The following is a 6,000-nucleotide window of genomic DNA, read 5'->3' as shown; positions in this document are numbered from 1 at the left end:
ATAGCACAGGGAAGCCGATAGGTAGTCGTTACTACGCTAGGCGAACGGAAGACACGGCGTTCAGAAAGTTAGCAGGCCGGGGCTAGCAGAAGCGTATTCACCAATTATTGGCAAAATAATTATTGTAGCTGGAGTCATTTAGTTTGCTAGCCGGGAGATGCACCTGACTCGAGGCTAACTGATGCTAGCTTCAGGACAAGGGTGTTAGCCACTATAGCCACTCGGTAGCAGCTAGCTAGCTGCGATGATCCGGTGCAAAGGTCCAGAGCTTACGGTAGGAATCCGGTGATGTAGTGGCTTCTAGTCATGTTAGTGTAGAGTCTGGGAGGCATCAGCTGTGTAGCCGAGCGATCATAGGGTCCACTGAGCAGGCTGGGAGATTGGCCTGGCTCAAGGCTAGCTTCGGGCTGGGCCACTCGGTAGCAGCTAGCTAGCTGCGATGATCCGGTGTAATGGTCCAGAGCTTATGGCAGGAATCCAGTGATGTAGTGGAGAAAAGCAGTCCGATATACTCATGGTTGATATCGCGCTGTGCAGACTGGCAGGTATTATCCAGGCTAAAAGCGGCTGGTGTCTGAGCGAAAGGTAAAGGCCGCTAGCAGTGGCTAACAATGACTAAATAGCTAGTAGCTAATTAGCTGGTTAACTTCTGATGGCTAGCTCCTGATAGAGGTTCTAGCTATAAGGTATAAAAATAGCAGATCCGTATCACATTGGGTGAGGCGGATTGCCGGAAGGTATATTTAATTTAAAAATGGAAAAAGAGATTGAAATATATACAAAAAAGACGAAAAAAACATAACATTTACACGGGACAACAACAAACACGCCATCTTGGATTGAAGAATGGGAAGATTGTTCCATTTAATTAGATCTGCCTTCATATGGTTGAGTGGTGGGATAAAGTTATCTTTATACAGTATATTTGTTGTTTGTTGTCACTTATTAAGCATCCAACTTCAAAGGAAAGAGGAAGCCCATCAACAACATTGCCGGCTACGCAGACCTGGTGAAGAGAGTGGTGAGACAGAGAAGACATTGTCTGTTCTTCTTGAGTTTTGATGCAGCGTCTTTACCCGACAGAGTTAAGTTAGGATGTGAGAGCTTTTGTTTCCGAAACCACTACAGTGTTTTGGGTGACAAGCTTACAGTATGGTCATGTTGCAGTAGTGTGTAGGAGGGAGATTCCTAGATGTGAGGAGTGTGCAGGAGGGCATGAGACAATGTATTGTGTACTACCGGTGGAAGAGGTTGTGTGTGTTAACTGTATGGGTACCCATGGTGCTGGAGATCAGCAGTGTCCGTTGAGATAAAGGTATGTTGAGGTTGCCAGGATCAGAGTAGTACAGAAGGTGTCATATGCTGAGGCAATGAAGAGAGTGGTAGAGGAAGATGGGTCCAGGGCGAGGGAGCCTAAGAGGATCCCTGTGAGTAGGCAGAGAGCAATAAAATGTGATATGAATAACATGTGCTATAGTAATGTTGAATATTTAGCATTCATAGCAATGGTTATCAACTGTACTGCAGAAATGGAACGTAAATCACATAAATTGCTGTGGTGCTGGCAGCTGTAGAGAAGTACTTGGGTGTATGACATTTTACTGCAGAATAGTTACAAGCTGTGTTGAGCAATAGTATCCTGTCGTCCCAGGCTGCCGCCCCTGGTGTAGGATCAGATAGGACCAAGTAGTGGAAATGGGTGTAGGGTTAGTTGAGGGGGCAATTTTTCTACGAAGTTTAATATACTCATACTCAGGAACAGTAGGTGTAAACAGCGCTAGATAAGAGGAATTGATGGATAGGGAGGCCGTGACCGGTATCACACGCCAGTACAGTAGGTGGTGGTGTATAGACCTCACGGTTGCGATCCGCCAATACAAGTTTAAGAAGAAGAAGAAAACCATTGCCGAGATCAACTTTCGCGGTTGCACAACAAAACAACTATCAAGGGACAAAGAACTTGACAGCTGGTTATAACTCAAATTATCAATAAGTAAGTAACTGTATTTTAAGACCGCAACACTTCTTACACTATTCTTTATCGATATTGCGGTGTACTGACTGTTGGCTGTAATGTAAAGTGTACTTAGTTACGTTGTAACGAAGTATAGGCTGCAGTGGTCTACATTGTAATATGTATTGCCACGCTAAACAATTAACGTTCGGCACTGAGGCGAGGTTGTTACAGTGTACACACAGTAGAGTTCATTGAAAAGCGGCACACTTTCTTGACAGGAACATACACGAACCATTCGTGACAGACAGCTTCCAAAGCGTTTTTCCAAACGGAAAATGTAATGTTAACAAACATTCGTGGCTATTTTGACTTCTGTTTCAGTGTTCGACAATTGCTTTACTTTCCTTTTGTATAATGTAGGTAGGTCACTTCCTCTCAGGCTGGCCCTTACAAAAAAGATTGCCGTTTTGAAACTGCAGTAACCGCAGTCAACTGTGGTACTTTGATTGCAGAACTGCAGTTATACTGCAAAATTACTGCAGTAAAAAAAGTGTTATTTTGGATGTAGTATTTGCACCATACTGCAGTTACAAAAAAGACTGCAGTCAGAGTGCAGTGTAAGGGGGTTGCAGGGAGCTTGAAAATAACCACTAAGATTTGTTACAAAATGTCTAACTTTGACTAAAAGTAAACAGTACCAGCACCCAAAATGAGTACCGGAACCTATTTCAGTCCAAGTCAAACACCGATAAGAAGTAATCAGGTAGGAATATTTTCTGATGTTTCCACTCTATCAGAGCATGACATTTTTTGGTTTCAAACTGAGTGGTTATCGAAAGGCAGAGAACTGTCCTTACTCAACATTGACTGGAGCGCTCCAAACAAAAGACAATGACTGAATTGACAAAACTCGTAAATGAAATAAACAAACTTGTTTCTCACAAGTGAAGCATAGCTTGTCCACTCAGACAATGAGAACAGGAAGACTGGAATAATAATCTACACACAATACTCCATAATGACAAAGCAAAAACAGGTTTTAAGAAATGTTTGCTAATTTATAATAAAATTTAAAATACAATTAAATACCTTATTTACATAAGTATTCAGACCCTATGCTATGAGACTTGAAATACAGCTCAGGTGCATCCTGTTTCCATTGATCGTCCTTGAGATGTTTCTACAACTTGATTAGAGTCCACCTGTGTTAAATTCAATTGATTGGACATGATTTGGAAAGGCACACCTGTTTAAATATGGTCCCACAGTTGACAGTGCATGTCAGAGCATTTCTGCAGCATTGAAGGTCCCCAAAAACACAGTAGCCTCCATCATTCTTAAATGGAAGAAGTTTGTAACCACCAAGACTCTTCCTAGAGCTGGCCGCCAGGCCAAATTGAGCAATCCCGCCTCTGCTACTTATTTTAGGGCTCCCGAGTGGCGCAGCGGTCTAAGGCACTGCATCTCAGTGTTAGAGGTGTCACTACATACCCTGTTCTGAATCCAGGCTGTATCACATCCGGCCATGATTGGGAGTCTCATAGCGCGGTGCACAATGGGTCCGGCGTAGGCCGTCATTGTAAATAAGAATTTATTCTTAACTGACTTGCCTAGTTAAATAAAGGTACAAAAAAATATATATAATAATAATAATAATAATTGGGGGAGGAGGGCCTTTGTCAGGGAGGTGACCAAGAACCCGATGGTCACTCTGACAAAGCTCCAGAGTTCCTCTGTGGAGATAGGAGAACCTTCCAGAAGGACAACCATCTCTGCAGCACTCCACCAATCAGGCGTTTATGGTAGAATGGCCAGACCAGAGCCACTCCTCAGTAAAAGGCACATGACAGCCCGCTTGGAGTTTGCCAAAAGGCACCTAAAGGACTCTGACCATGAGAAACAAGATTCTCTGGTCTGATGAAACCAAGATTGAACTCTTTGGCCTGATTGCCAAGCGTCACATCTGGAGGAAACCTAGCAACATCCCTACGGTGATGCATGGGGGTGGCAGCATCATGCTGTGGGGATGTTTTTCAGCGGCAGGGACTGGGAGACTAGTCAGGATTGAGGGAAAGATGAACAGAGCAAAGTACAGAGAGATCCTTGATGAAAACCTGCTCCAGAGCGCTCAGAACCTCAGACTGGGGTGAAGGTTCACCTACCAACAGGACAAGGACCCTAAGCACACAGCCAAGACAACGCAGGAGTGGCTTCGGGACAAGTCTCTGAATGTCCTTGAGTGCCTTAGCCAGAGCCCGGACCTGAACCCAATCGAACATCTCTGGAGAGACCTGAAAATAGCTGTGCAGCGACGCTCCTCATCCAACCTGACAGAGCTTGAGAGGATCTGCAGAGAAGAATGGGAGAAACTCCCCAAATACAGGTGTGCCAAGCTTGTAGCGTCATACCCAAGAGGACTCAGCTGTTATCACTGCCAAAGGTGGTTCAACAAAGTACTGAGTAAAGGGTCTGAATACTTATATAAATGTGATATTTCAGTGTTTTTTTTTCAATACATTAGCAAAAATTTCTAAAACCTGTTTTGACTTTATGGGGTGTTGTGTGTAGATTGAGGTCTGTATGTGTTTTTTATCAAATTTATATATATATATATATATATATATATAATTTTTTATTTTTTTTTTAATCCATTTTACAATAAGGTTATAATGTAACAAAATTTAGAAAAAGTGAAGGGGTCTGAATACTTTCCCGAATGCACTGTACACTAACAATCAAACGCAAACAATTCGCACAATGAAGTTATGAAACAATGAATATGCACAAATTGGCGGGGGGGGGAGAGCGCATTCTGGAGAGCGAAGGCCATTGCGCATCTGGGTGCATGGTCAATCCGAAGTCTGCATTCGCCATACAGCATTTACGGTGATATAGCCTGCGCAGAGGTCAAGGTATTCACTTCATGCGCTTCACAGAGCAGTGCAGAGCTGTTGTCAAGGAAGTGAGTTTGTGTTTATACAGGATGTTCCGCCCCACACCTAGTGTCAACCAGTCATGTCAATGCAGCACTATACAGAGCCCTCTGCATGTTACAAAATTTGGGAGGCTCATGGCGATGCGGTACAGAGCTCAATATTGCCTCTGCATGCCTCTGGAGGCTCCCCAATTGCGTCACACCCTCCATATGGAGCCTCCAACCACATTTCGGATCAAGCATAAATTGGCTTTTTAGTCTAGGCCTCTGCAATGGATTAGTTCACTGAGATGGGCACAAATATGTATGTACACTACCGGTCAAAAGTTTTAGAACACCCACTCACTCAAGGGTTTTTCTTTATTTTTACTATTTTCTACATTGTAAATTAATAGTGAAGACCTCAAAACTATGAAATAACATATATGGAATCATGTAGTAACCAAAAAAGTGTTAAACAAATGAAATTATATTTTATTTTTGAGATTCTTCAAAGTAGCCACCATTTGCCTTGAGTAGGTGTTCTAAAACTTTTGATCGGTAGTGTATGTATGTTTTAGTCGAGCAGTAACACACACAATTTCGGTTGACCAACAGCCTAACCACCAAATAATCAACCAGTTGACTAATTGGGGTCAGCCCTAAATGTATCGCAACATTTTTTTTGCAACTTTGTGTAGAAAGCCAGTAGGTTTTGCTCATGTGTTGCAGGAACAGCGGCATCTGGTGGGAAAAACCTGGTACTTTTACTTAAGTTATGGGGAAAATGCAAGTGACTTCAATGGCTAATTTCTCATAACGGGGGGAAAAAACATCGCCAAATTCACTGAGAATACATGACAATATGAATGAACAATACTCCAAGTCGCAGCTTCATAATACTTGTCAAACAGAGAACTGATGCTGTATACTGGCTTTTGGGATGGGGTTTGGGGGGTCTGTGGGTGGAGTTGATTCATTTATTTGGAAACCTCCACATCCTAATCATTAAGAGGTTTTTGTGCAAATCGGATGTTGGGTACTATATTTATTGAATGTTTATATGAATCCTATAAATGTAAATGGCCTATTTGGGTGCAATCAATTTAGCTGAATTTCTAGTTATATT

The 6,000-nt window shown here is 42.6% G+C and overlaps 1 protein-coding gene across 4 annotated transcripts in view; it reads left to right on the top strand.

Annotated features, from left to right (window-relative positions):
* Positions 1 to 1,905: 1,905 nt before the first annotated feature.
* The window catches only part of LOC120066088 (inositol hexakisphosphate and diphosphoinositol-pentakisphosphate kinase 1-like), a 66,762-nt gene continuing 62,667 nt past the window's right edge, over positions 1,906 to 6,000 (top strand). For all 4 annotated transcript variants that reach the window (XM_039017188.1, XM_039017186.1, XM_039017187.1 and 1 more), the window contains exon 1: positions 1,906 to 1,993. The gene's annotated coding sequence lies outside the window, so the exon portion shown is untranslated. The remainder of the gene's footprint in view (positions 1,994 to 6,000) is intronic.

This window comes from Salvelinus namaycush, chromosome 21, assembly GCF_016432855.1.
Source record: "Salvelinus namaycush isolate Seneca chromosome 21, SaNama_1.0, whole genome shotgun sequence".
Taxonomy (NCBI): Eukaryota; Metazoa; Chordata; class Actinopteri; order Salmoniformes; family Salmonidae; genus Salvelinus; species Salvelinus namaycush.
This window is presented reverse-complemented; position numbering and strand designations above follow the sequence as displayed.